Source organism: Nicrophorus vespilloides, unplaced genomic scaffold, assembly GCF_001412225.1.
Source record: "Nicrophorus vespilloides isolate i.1.1-1 unplaced genomic scaffold, Nicve_v1.0, whole genome shotgun sequence".
NCBI classification, from domain to species: Eukaryota; Metazoa; Arthropoda; class Insecta; order Coleoptera; family Silphidae; genus Nicrophorus; species Nicrophorus vespilloides.
The window spans coordinates 102,938-117,545 of record NW_017095586.1 but is presented as its reverse complement, the minus strand read 5'-3'; positions in this window follow the sequence as shown (position 1 = coordinate 117,545).

Here is a 14,608-nt window from a genome sequence, read left to right as displayed (position 1 = left end):
CCTAGATCTAGTATATAGAAGGAAGGGTGCACTTGACTCTGGCTGTTTTAGCTGTAATTTCCGCTACTTCGGCTATCATTTGTCTTGGGGTCTTCGCATTATCACTCCACGGGTCTATTATCGCATCCCCGGGCTGCACACACACACACACATTTGATACACACCCGTAGGCCAGGACAATGACGAATGGTCAAACGGGAAAATAATATTTAACACCCTTCCGTCCTCACACCTACATCAATATAAAGCCCGGCTCTCCTGAATTATCGATGTTATTTTCGGTGAAATTATTAATTAGTGGTCGGGTTTCAAACATTTAATGAGAACCCTAATGAAAATTGAATCCTGTACGTCATCACATATAAAAAAAAAGGTGCTATAATTAAACCGCCACAAATATCAACCAAAATTTCACATTAATTTTTGTTAAAATTCATCAAAAACATGTTTACAAATGTGTATTTAAATATCAAATTACTAAAACGTATATGTATAAAAAAAAATATATAAAAAGTTGTTTTTTTTTTGTAATTTTTGTACATAATTAATTAATATACTAATTAAAACAAAACAAAGAAAAAATGCTTCTGAACTTGTAACGAAATGAATGATTCCTTTATGAGCTTAATTTTCCGCAACTTACAAAATCTTATTTTTATAAGGCTGCATTCCTACTTATTAAAATTTAATTGAATAGTGAAAATAATGCATGCAAGAATGTGCATTTAATATAATATCACATTCTAGAAAGGACCCTTTCATTACACAGAAAAAAAGAAAGACTGATTCTTTTGTTCATTCAACTTCATTTCATGCCGACATAGAGTAAACCTTTAACACAAAAGAGAGCTTATTATTTATTTATCTTTATTCTTCCTCTCATCGCTAATATTTAATTAAATAACGAGGATTTAATTAAATCCCAGAAATTCTATTATTCTCATACACGATGAAATATAGAAATTTGAACCTATTGTATAATTATTATGTGTTTTTATAAATGAATAATGGATAAACATACTTTAAATTATTTAAATAAATACTTTTGTCTGAAGTTTACGGAATTAGAATTATATAAGAAATCACTCTGTTTACTTCAAAAAACCGGTTTATATAATCAATTGTACATATAAACCTGTTTTTTGGAGTAAACACATTAATACCATATGTAATATGGGTCTATATCGCAAGCCCGACAACCGAAAGACCGTCTATTGAAATCCCGACTATATTGAAATCCCGACTATATCAAAATCTCGACAACCATAATCCCGACTGTATAAGAATCTCGACAACCATAATCCCGACAGTAGCAAAATCTCGGCTATATCGAAAATTTTTACAATGCTACACTTTTATTATTAATAATAATAAATTATTATTAATTTATTTGATTGAAATAATGATATTTGAATGAAATAATCTCAAATACAATTAGATTATTAATTGTTATTATTTATTATTAATAACAATTTAAAAGTCACTACGCTCCGGAATAATTTAAAAATTATTATTGTAGTCGTTTTCGATATAGTCGGGATTATGGTTGTCGGGATTTTGATATATTCGGGATTTCGAACGTCGGGAATTTGATTAACGGTATTTGCTTCAATAAATCTAATTTTGAATTACTTTTGTATTAATAATATTCTTTAACTACGTTGAAATTCAGATTATGTTCAGTTCAGTATAGGTTTAATAAAGAGGGAATGTAACATTAGTAGAGAGATAAAGAATGAGCATTTGATCCTTGCGTTATAGGATATTTGGAGGGTGAGTTTATATATATTTATATATGCATATATATATTAACGTGATGGTTGTGCCTATGTTGCCTCACGCATCACTAAATTTAATCTGTACATAAACACCGGTGGTGCATCATACATTATGTGCTTCAATACATATGTGTATGCTGCGACCCTGCGAGCATTTTAAATAATGCCTTTTGCTGGCGAACATCCGCAAAAAGACCCGAATTGATGGGTCCATCAACTTGATCTAGTGCGGCATTGTGCTGTGTGCATGGGATTTGACACAACCGAACGACGCCGCTTTTATAATACTTCACACAACGCTCGGAACCAAATGGGGGGCATTCGGTGAAACCCAGCATTGAATTAACGCGAATTGATTTCGACAAATTCACCCTCGACGAAGAGAAATCACCACACACCAAGTCATATTATTATATACCTATATACAACGGACCAAATCCTTCTTACAATACAGTACAGGTAAAATGAACTATAATGAAATCAATACACAAACTTTATACTCTTCAAGCTTGAATTTCATACTACCAACACTTACCTGTAAATTGATTTATAAAATACAATTGAATTCCGATTGGAAAGACTTTCTAGACATTCCCGGTAAAAATAATTTTTAAATTTCACGTTTCCCGGGATCAAAACGTGAGAAAATTATAAAGTTACTATTATTATATTATAATTAATTCATGCTGTGATATTGCTGATTTGAAATTTCTTAAGATTGTAACTGTGAGATTTATATATAAGTAAACGAGGGTGAAAAATAAAGAAAGACCATTAAAAGCTCTGCACCGTAGCGCTGACATATAAAATACTCGAGGTATTACTTGTAGTAAAAAAAAATATATATACACATTTTCACCCTTAACCGCTTGGCTTTTAAATTAGGTTTGCTCGACATACATTATTTCGACGCCCCAGACCGTCGTGTTTATTTTTACGATTACACATTGGGGAGTTTTACTGTCTTTGGCTATTATTGTCAATAGATTTGTACGGTTGCATCTCACGTAATGCTGGAAAGGTAAAACCTTAGTTTTATATAATAGAGGTTACTGGTGTTCCGGTCTGAAAAATTAATAGGGTCAGCAAGGTAAGGCCGACGAAGCATAAAAATAAATATTGGAACTCGTTGGGTTTGTTTTTATTGTTATTGCCGACTTGTACGCTGCAGCCCATTACCATTATGTGTTTTAAAGTTGTCGCACGAACAAACCCCTCAGTATCCGCATCCCTCGTGCGAACCTTATAAGACCGCATTACGAAATACACAGCAGTGAAGTTGTAAACTTTGTGTCAGACGTTCAATAAGCTGGATATTAACGTCTTACTGTCAAACGTTGCCTCGGGAACTTTTCGCCGCCCCTTCCGATGCTGAATTGTCAACGGCCTCACTTTATATTGACGTTTATCCTATACATTTAACATTTGAAAGTCGTTCCACAAACTTTCACGAAACCACTTACTTTCTATCAACAATCTTTACAGGATATTCTTATGCAAACTCACTTCACATTACATTAACCGCCCACCGAGAATCAATACAATCCACAACCCCTTCAACTGTTACGAAACTTTTTAAAACACCCCGGATATGCTTCACCGCGATAAGTAATTTAAACTTAAACGAATTGAAAACAACCGTTCCAGCCGAGGCATTGCAATAAAAAAGAAGGCTTGAGCGGTGCAGAAGAAAAACTAAAGGGGAGGAAATACACAAGAAGTGCAAATATACGCGGATGCCTTCTAACCTACAGCCTCGCTCAACTGCATGCACAACTTTTAAACTGTGAATAAATATGAAACAAGCTACCTTTGCATTACTTTCTCAACAAAAAAACTTTTTCTACTTTTAACTACATTCAAAAACTATGGCAATATACATTTAATTAAAACAAAAACTATAAAATCTTTAAATATATATATAAATTATTAATTATTTAAACTAATTAAAAATTAATAAACCAACACAAAAAGTGTAAATATTAATAATTTCAAAATACACATAATATTATACTAGAACAACAAATAACAAAAGTAATTTACCCACTGTTCATATTTTATGTATAAATGTAAATTGTTCAGTAATTTACTGAAACAAATAGACCGATATTATCTGTTGCATCGCTAATATCGTGATGGTCGTATGCGCTCCATTAATCACAGGAATTCCAGCATTTAGAAAAGTAAACTCATGATAAATGTAGTAATGACAGAGAGCGCTCATCCGCCTCAAGGATGATCCTCTAAAAAAAATGTACACGGATTAAAACGAGACGGAAAGGGCGAAACGAAGAATACGGTAATTTAAAAGCTCAATAAAGCATATCATTACGAACCGTCTACAACTTTTTTTCGACATTTGTTATATTTATATTCATCCCCTATTCAGCGGGCGGGAGAGGAGGCTCGGCGTTAAATTTAACTGCTTTCATTGTGCAGAGGGAGGCTTGCAGATAAAAATGTTATGGCCAAGGTTTTAGTGGCGTTGTCTCGAAATTATTATTATTATAAGATGACTCTCAGAGCATATATACTTTCACTAAAATGGAGGGAAAATAAAAATAATAATAGACCATAAATTCATATTGAATAATAAACTTTTTAATATGTTGTTTAAACGTTTATGTACTACTCAATACCATATGATGAACTCAGAACAAAATTTGTGAATAATTTAATAAAAATTCAATAATACACATTCTTCTTCCCGCCTTCATGATGTCTAGGTCCCACGACTACCTTAATACACCCTGTATAAATCCTTTATATAACCTCTTTATTAGCATAATAGATTATCATATGAAAATAGTGTTACATGTTGAAATGTAAGAAGTTTATATTTGATTATGTGTTAATGAGTTTAAAGAGTTTTTATAATTATAATTCAAGTGCTTCCATTGAAAAAAAATGTACTTTTAACTACCTTTGGAAACAATAAAGTTCTTAAGTTACCAATGCATGTATATGATGGTTTTTGTCATAAATACGTATAATTTTGCAGACTTTATTTGTTCATCCTTAAACATCTAAAGGAGTTTTTTTTTGAGTGGTTTGTAGAGAGTATTTATAAGAACACAAAGGATGTTGTTGCGAGGACGAAAATAACGGGAACGGTTAGTTAACAGATTGCCGGTCGACGTGGTATGAGTTCAATCCGCGGAGGACATGATGAAACATCAAAAGGATTCGCACTGTATCCAAGCCTTATGAATAATGAAGATAAAAGAACGCCGTCCGTCGGGGGATGCGAGGGGGGGTTGTGAGGGACTTCTCCTCGTGATGTTAAAAAATACCACGTAGGTCTTTCTAAACTACCGGGCGTTTCCGAAACACATATCCGATAGCACTTTAACCACCCCGCGCCTATCGTATTTCATTGTAATTACTTTATTTCCAAATAAGATACTGCACCACTCTATATCTCTATCCTCTTCCCACGTACTCCAGCCGTGGGATGAGAGGCGTTTTATAAAAGATTTACCGGGAGACAATGGGAATATTCCGGGGCGCAATTGTATATCTGACAGCTAAATTATGTTCAGGACAAAGAAGTGCGCGCCAAGCCAAGCACAAAAGGTCCTCTCCTTTCTCTGTTCTTCCTTTTTTTTTTTATTCCCTTGTTGATTACAGGTCGGCGTCTTATCGAATTACTTTTATGATCAGGCATCACAAGAATACTTGCTGAAAGAGAATTTAATAACGCATTTTTGTTTAATGAAAAAACATATAAATAATGCTGATACTTATTATATAAGAAGAGTGCATTGTTAAATTAATAATAATAATTTATTGGCCAAAATATACAAAAAATATAGGTAAACCAAAAATTAAATTTAAAACATTATAAATTGAAAAATTAACTCTGAAAAGAAGAGTTGTACATTTTCGTCTCTTCAATTATCCAATATCTTTTACCTTTTTTCTTCACATTCACATCCGAACTTGTTTGTCAATAGTTCAGAGCGCCTGCCTGCCTGCCAGTGACAGATAGATTGATCGTCTATGATGAGTTTCGAGCTCTATAAGTTTCCACAATATTGACTACACTTTATCATTGACTGACGCTCCTACAATTTCACTTTAAGTAACTGGCTCACCATTTTTATTTTCATATCAACAACCACTCCTCTCTGATAGAAAAGCTTTTTATTTCTTTACTTTTAAAGAATTATTTTACAAGGTAAATTTGTTTGTATTTATAGATGATTTTATTCCTATCTCTAGTCTCATTGTAATTTATACAATGTTCACATTCTGAATGTATCGTATATGAAACGAATCGTATTTCTCAAAAAGTTTGGTACTTGTCAAACACATCACGATTTCAAATTCATCCTAGACGAGATGACCAATATAATATTGCACGATAAAACGCGACAGCATTGTGGAATGTAATGATAATCCATAGATATCTTTGGAACAGCCCGCGAGATTTTATCGCAGGCAATAAACGCGACGACCGCAAGATGTGCATGAATTACATCACCGAACATTATACGATTTCCAAACGCTTACCAAGCGATTGCTTCTCCCAGACCGATCTTTTATTAAACTAATAAACAAGAGCTAATAGGATTATCGGTTTAGATCCGATGCGCCCCCCGTGACGTGGCTTGGCATCTCATCTCATCTCAGTCGTGGAGCCCTCATCTTCTCAGACGTCTGCCCTACAACCGAGCCAGCGCTTTTATCGCGTCGACACAAACTTTAATTACGCTGCTACTTCCATTGGAAACAATCACTTTTAACAACAGATTTCCAACAGAATGACGGAGTTCCTCCATCCCAGGATTTATATTACCATCCAGATCAGTAATTCCAACAATTCAGTACTTTTAAAAAAACTTCTATTTTTAGTATTCAATACGTTACCTAATTTACGTGATTAGACGATTTGAACATCTTTAAACAATACATAATTCGTTGAGATTATGTTAAAGTTCAATTTTGTAATTTTAAATTGCGAAAGATGAGAATTCTAGATATATTAAAATGAATGGTATAAAGCGAATTCGCGAAAGCTGCCTATAAATTTTATATTTAAAAAAGTGAATTGGATCTTAATCTCAATTTCCGATTTACGATAACTATCTCGGATGGTCGTCTTGTGTAAGATAGTAATTTTCAAATGTAACTTTATGAGGGCGATTACGTTTTCCTCCTTGCGGAATATTTTCAGATAATAGGCGATTATAATAACTCCTTACAAAATAATAGCCTATTACATGAAGATGCATACATGTTTAAAATCTAGTATTATAAAGTTGAACATTCATATAACAATTTGTTAGTTATTAGAGATTAATCTTTATGTAATTGATTATTGAAGTTCTTGCTTTTATAGAAAACGTATGCAGTTGTTATAAATGTATAATTAGAGCGTAATTCCGAGTAGATGGGAGTACTTTATTTAGAATTAGTAGGTCGGGCGAAGTTTATTTTAAGGGGAGCGGAAAAAGAGTGTACACAGTGTAATAAATATGTCAGACGCGGGAAGCGAGAACAATGTAAAGTTTGTTAATTAAAATAGAGAATTGGAAATGGTGCAGTGCACTAATAAATGAATGAAGTTGGAATTGAATTGGCTGAATTAAGATATTTAGTTCCAGATCCGAAAGTGTCTGTTGGAAAATCAGTGTATGCCCGCTTTATATGTATGTATGTATGTATATATATAGTAGATTCAGTATGTGTATGTATATATGTCTATGTTCTGTGTCTATATGCACTACCGTGTGTTAGGAATGCTCCTCAATTACGACGTAGTTCGCCAAGTATAAACTCGCTTAATGAGCTTTCGACTTTGTTAAAAAGTAGCACACTTTGCCGAATTGGATTTGCACATTCGCAGCGTGTCGGGTTTGCACCACGTTTAAACTTCTGATCCGAAATCGTTTGCGCAATTAATCAAGTCGCGCAAATTGGGCAAGAAGAAGCGGACGGCCCATTGCGCAACGGCGTCGACGATCTATGAAATTTTTGCCGGCCAAATGGTGGATCTCGTGTTGTCTATTAAGGATGTCGACAGGACGTGGCCCGACGAGGTCAGGTCAGGTCAGGCCGGTGCGATGGGTGGTTACGAAGGAGGGGGTGGAGGAGAAACAAGGTCACGCCACTTGCACATCGTGGAAATGAAATGAGATGGAAACATGCTCGAAATCTACAGATAAGATGTTTCTACTACCATCCAACCTTTTATATTATATACTATATAGTAGATATATACACTTGGCTAAATCAGTTAGATTTTCAATTTGTGCGGAGAGCCACCATTCAATTTCTTATAGGCTCTGGAGGTGAAGCCCCGATCGACGAGTTTAATGCCAATCTCTGGGAGATTACCGAGCATTATGTTGGAGATATAGTAGCATTTTGTCACGCAAACTGAGATATATTTGTGAATCTTTATATATAGCTTATATACGTACATACACTCTATATATACATTTAAATGGGAAAAGGGTGTATTATCTGGGAGAAATATGTTGCTGCGTTTGTGCAAGTGTCGTTTACGATGCACGTTGTGAGTTGATTGTGTCGATAAGGCGAGCCCAGACGAGTTCCAGACGATGCTACAAATAGTACCACCGTCTGCAATCCTCGACTTTAATCCCGACGTAAATACCCCGGTAGAATTTAATGAAACGGAATTAGAATAGTTGCGACCTTCCATTTCTCCTTCAGTGTTGTTGTTGTTGTTGTTTGGTGTTGTTGTTAGGGGATCGATTAGAAGAAGCATTAGGGTTGGACATGCGCGTCACTGGATGCGACTAAACGCTGATTCTCTTGGTGTGCCCAACCACCATCGATTTGTCCGCACGCCTAGGAGGAAGGACGTCCAAAAATATATAAAAAGGAAGAGGATAGATAGAGAGAGGAAGGATGTAAATGGAAAAAGAAGACCGGGCCCGCATTTCGAGTACGAGAGACACCAATCAGTAATCAAAACGGACTGATGATAATCCGCAAAGGGAAATGAGGCAAACTTTAGTTCCCAGTATCATCACACGCGTTCATTTCTATTGGGTCCTCCTCCACCTCCGAATGCTGCACATTCTGGAATGACCGAGATTACACTTTCGAACCCACTTATTGCCAGCATTCCCAATGAGTATTAACGTCGCCCAGTCGTGTAAATAGCTGCAGATCTATTATAACGTCCGCTGTTCACATCAACCTTTACCTTTAATCGAATCCACATTATCCTTAATTTGTTTAGCTCATTCGCTCGTCCCTAATTAAAATCATTTAAGCTTAATACAATTAATCTTTTAAATCTAATATCTCGATAGATATTATAATAAAAATCTGGGATGATGAAAAATAATTGAAAATAAGTTGAAGTACTAACATTTTTGTAATAATAAATTCTATATTATACTTTCATAACATGTAGAAAACTAATCCAAGAAGTCAAATATTTATCAAGTTATTAAGAGTGTAACTATAGCGTAACTAAATCGTTTATAGTTACTACTGTTCTACTTTGTACTGAGTTTAAATTAACCAGGAATTAGATCACCGTAAATTGGTTCAATTTCAATTATCAGCTGGAAAATCGTCGATGACAATTAACGCATAACAATTACCAGCGCCTAAACTGACATCAATTTACTTATAATTATTTGATTAAAGCAACTCGATTAAGAGACATAATGTCATTAATTCAGCATTAATTTATTCCGGCCTAATCGTCTCCATTAATTCGTATACACACATGGAATATGGAATTAGTTTGATTCATATTTTAATTTAATTGTTCTAAATGTTCAGAAAGTAATTGAGCAAAAATTTATTATATTTTTCCATGTTTATGTTATGTAATAAATAAGTATGCAAATGAAATTAACCCGAAGACAGGAATGTCGTGCTCGATTTGATTCGGCTCGTTTCCATGTATTAAATTATTGACATGTTTGAAAATTAAAAGGGAAACATTTCTCATTTCCTCGTTTCATTTCCAAGTCAATTAGTTAGTTCTTTATTTTTATACGTTCTTTCTGAACTTCGCGCGCTATTATAATAATGAGTTCATTTTATATGCAAATATTTAATATGGAGTGTATAAAGTAAAGTCTCTGCCTTAAAGAAACAAGAGTTTTGCTCGGATATGCATGCATTTTATAACAATAACAGCATTCCGTCATAGAAAACTTAATGAAAGCAGGAAACTTCTATACTGAACGTTGTATTAAACTCACAGCAAATATTTAATTTAAATATTAAATTGGCTTCGCATATTCATGGCGCATTATTAAACGAAATTATAATTTAATCTAAACATATTCCGCGTTGCTTATTGCTACATTAAAGATTATATGGATATGTATTTTTAATATAATTTGCAATGCAAAATTCTTATTGTTTATTTATATATTCTATAAATATATATTTCACATGAATATTCATTTCATTAGTTTTCATAATTCACTTTACTTTTACATTCTGAATAACTTTTTTAAATATCAACATAAAATATTAGAAAAAACAACAAAAACCTATAATTTTGGTAATTTGAATGAAGAAAAACTAAATTAAAAAAAAATACAATCCTTATTTATTCAAATGATCATAAATTATTTTAAAACAATTTTGAAAAATAAACAAAAAAAAAAAATTTTAAATTTAGTATTGTACGTTTTCCATATTATATAATGTAATTAATTATAAACATTGTTTGGATAGAAAAGAATAATAATATATGATGGTACGCTAAATTTAGATATTATCTGGTACTGTCCATTGATGTGGAATTGCAATATTCCGAACGCAGTTCCTGGATTTCATAATATCAATGTACCACTGTAATATTTAACTCGGATTCATAATTCATTAAGTATTGTAGATAGCGCTAAATTTATAGGAGTCCCATATATTATGCAAGAGCATCATTTTGTACATCAGGAAATAGTCCGATTGCATTTGTGTGTATATGCTGTGCGTATATGCATGCATGAGTATGATTGTTTGTGCTGAAAACGGCGCTGAGTGGAATTTCTAGTAATTTTCGTAATAATACTACTCCCGGTAGAATAATTAGTAAATAACATAGGCATAGGCGTGGGTAAAATCAATACATTTTAGAATTAAAGGGATGCACATCCGAATTGATGTAAACAAGCGAACTTTGCATCCAGTTAATAGATCTGATGGTCCTAGCACTAGCATCGAAACCAAACAATAGCTTTGAAATTTCTGCATTGCATAATAGGTGTATCCGTTATAGTGTGATACCTAGATCACATTGAGAACTTCTGGTGCTTTCAGACAAAACATCATCATAATTTGGTTACATTTCAGTATCAAATAAATATGTTTATATTTTGAATTTCGTGTAAACTAATAACGTTTATTGTAGAGTAAACACAAATAAATTACCTCGCTTAGTGCGGTTTCGATCAGTCCAGATTATCTATAGTCCGGTTTGAAAATTTCAAAACAAATTGAAGCAAAATATAAATAAATGAGTACATAATTTCATTAATGCAAATAATTTAACATGATCACTAATTATATATTATAAAGGTATTAATTGGATGTATTTTATTTCACGTACGTATATTTTTTTTTTCACTGCATTTCATGATTTTATAAAATTAATTCTTTGTAAAGAAATGAGTTGGCTCGTAAATAACGAGACGTCAGTGGTATAATTTTCACAGAAAATACATTATTTCCGTGCGCATGGAAATTAATTGGTCCGAAGTTGTAACGTAATTAATTTCTTTTTATCGCATAATTTCTTAATGCCGTGAAACGCGATTACCTAGTATTTTATATTTTATGCGGGCTTCATTGTTATTTTTTAATATTTAAAAAAAAATACAGTTTTTCATGTATTTTTATTAACCAAACAGCGCTATGTATACAATTTTGGGCGGATATATTCGTCGCTAGTAAACTACAGTTAAAAGTAAAATTATTTATAATTTGTTTTTGTAAATAATTGAATTTAAATATGTTAGAATTTGATTTTTAGTTTGATGCGGTATTGATTTGTTATGGTTTCTGGTTGTTGGAAAACTTTAAACAGCCAATGAAGCGTGTTATTAGCTCCACACATGTGTGGAATGTTTTATGTGTTGCACGTGTCCCCCTAATTTACGGATCAGACGGGATTAAAAAGGATTTTAATACTCGCTTGTACAGCAAGGGAGGTAGTAGCATCAGTGGTAGTAGTCTGGACTACCCGCGCCGTTGATTGATTTACATTGTAATCAATGATTAGATAATACGTGGGAGGGCGATAGATGGTCATCTCTAGTCCAGCGACCAGAGGCATGTTTATAGTAGATTAGTGGCGAAGATTTACTACCTATGTATCCGTTCGCTGCCATTTTAGATTTAGATAATGCCCGACGACCGACATTCCCTCGCTCACCAATGCCAAGCATCAATATGCATTTGTGAGTGTCAAAATATCAACTCTGCCGCACGTAATTATGTCGTCCTCTGACTACTTTATGACTACCAATATCGAACGCACCAATAAATTCTGAAAACGAACACATATTTCACATACCTGCTCTATCCAGTAACAGCTGTACTTGTATTAACTAATAGTTCATGTGGTTCCAACAAGAACGCATCGTGTATTTATATTCTTCTTCATTTAGTTATTCTGTAAAATATCTAACAAACAAACACATTAAATGGGATTTCAAACAGATTTACATGATGAATAGATGAAATAAATAAGTTTAGTATGTTAATGTGTGATTAAATTGATAAATCCAGTAATATCTCGCCTAGTGCGGTTTTGATTAGTACAGAATATTGGAGGGGCCGCATTATGAGAATTAATAGTTAAACTTGCGGCGGACTTTTATGATGTATTCCCATTATTTATTCTTGTAAAAATTACAGAAACGTTTTACTTTATTGGATGGTGGTAACGATAATTTAAAATTAATTATTTTTCTTATATCAATTGTACACATCTTGCATAAGTAATTAATTAAAATGTTAATTGAGTAAGTTATGTATCATTACTTTTATGTGATGAAGTGTAAAGATTGATAGTTTCATGAAATGATTAAATTTATATGGAATAATTATAAAGGTCGCTCGATTACAATTAAGTCTTGGAAAAGAAAATATGTTCTTTATGGAGGTTATTTTATAAACCCTATAAAATTTAGATGCTGTTAACTATTGCGGCGATTTATAAATCACTTAAAAAGACAACACAACGTTTAAAGGCTTTGCGTGGAATTAGGGCGAAATAATATGAGTATTTCGGAGGCAGTGAGACGTCCTAATCTCACTCAATATTTATCGCGTTAATTACACGAAAGGAAAGTCAAATAAATTAAAGAACAAAAAAAAATGTAGCAGTAAATACAGATGAATAAGAAGAAAAAAAAATCAGGTACTGTTGGTTCTGATGAATTTTAATAGTTAAACTTGCGGCGGACTTTTATGATGCATTCCCATTATTTATTTTGGAGGGCATAACTAATGTTGGAAAGGGCTCGCTTATACCGCTCGGGGCTGCGGGAAGTTGGGTAACTGGGGTGCCGTTTGGTGGGCAAGCTGCGGGGAGGCGAGCCTAGGTTTACATTCGCAAAGACGGATCACAAAGCTCGCGATCTGAAGTGAGGAGGCCCGCAGTCAAAAGCCGAAACTTATACCGTGCTCCCTCCGCCTCCCCGTGACAGATTTATGGTTGCAGCTCGGTGTGTAAGTACACACGAAAACTCGGGACTGCAAAATCCACAAGAAGAACCTCCCTGCTTTCTATGTGTATCTGGATGTGGATGCTTCTGTATACGTCTAGAGTTGAGTTTTGGGTGGTTGTGTGTGTGTGTTTGATGTATGAGTTCCAAGACAAAGATTCCGTGTTTACTTGTAAAAACCAAATTTGAAGCCGCCGGGATGCATGTTGGAGGAATCAATGATGCACATCTGCTATCGCGGCTTTGCTTCGCCAAACCAACGTTTTGCATTGAACTTGGCAAATATTCCCGCACGCTTCAGTAAATAATAACGTAAATAATTTAGATACGGAAGCGTCTATATAGGTCAACGGTTTATACGCTAAATTGGAGAAATTGGGTAAACACTTCCCTCTATATTTACGTTTAGAATTATATTAACGTTAACCACACTGATCAACTTTTGAAAATGCATTTCATAGTTATATAGATTTATATACATTAGAGGGAATCACTATAAAATAATGAAAATTATATAAAAGAATGAAATTTTTTAATTCCAATGGAACGAATTGCTGAATATATATTTAGTACTAGTAGTATGGCAATACACTACTTTTCCTAACTTTAATAAAAAAAAATCAAGATACTGTCGTGTCCCAGGGTTAAGAAATCCTTGGACACCGTGGATTATCTCGTAGTTATGTCGTTGCGGAGTCTTAGAGGGGTTTATGAATATTAAATGCAATATTCTTAATTAACTTTATTGTATACATCGGAGTTTTATTGAGAAGTCAACTAAACTATAGTTGATCTTAGGTATTATTAACTAAGAGTTACATTCTCCTCTTAAGTTAGTGTTTATGAAGTAAGTGCTCTTCCTTGAACTCTCCCAAGTAGGACTTCTTCTCAGTTCGACCCCTTAGCTAAGACTTCTTCTCTCTTCGGTCCTCTGACTAAGACTAAATTATATAATACAGAAATGTGTTCATTTCAAAAAGGGGCTGCGTTGGAGGTAAGGGTTTGACCTTGTAGAAAACACAATCATTTCTTTATCTAAGTTTTATGATCCTGCTCAAATATTTAGGGGCTGCAGAAGGCTGTTAAGTGGTGATGCAATAGACGCAACTATACGATTTAATGTGTAACCGTCCTTCGGAATATTCCACAAGT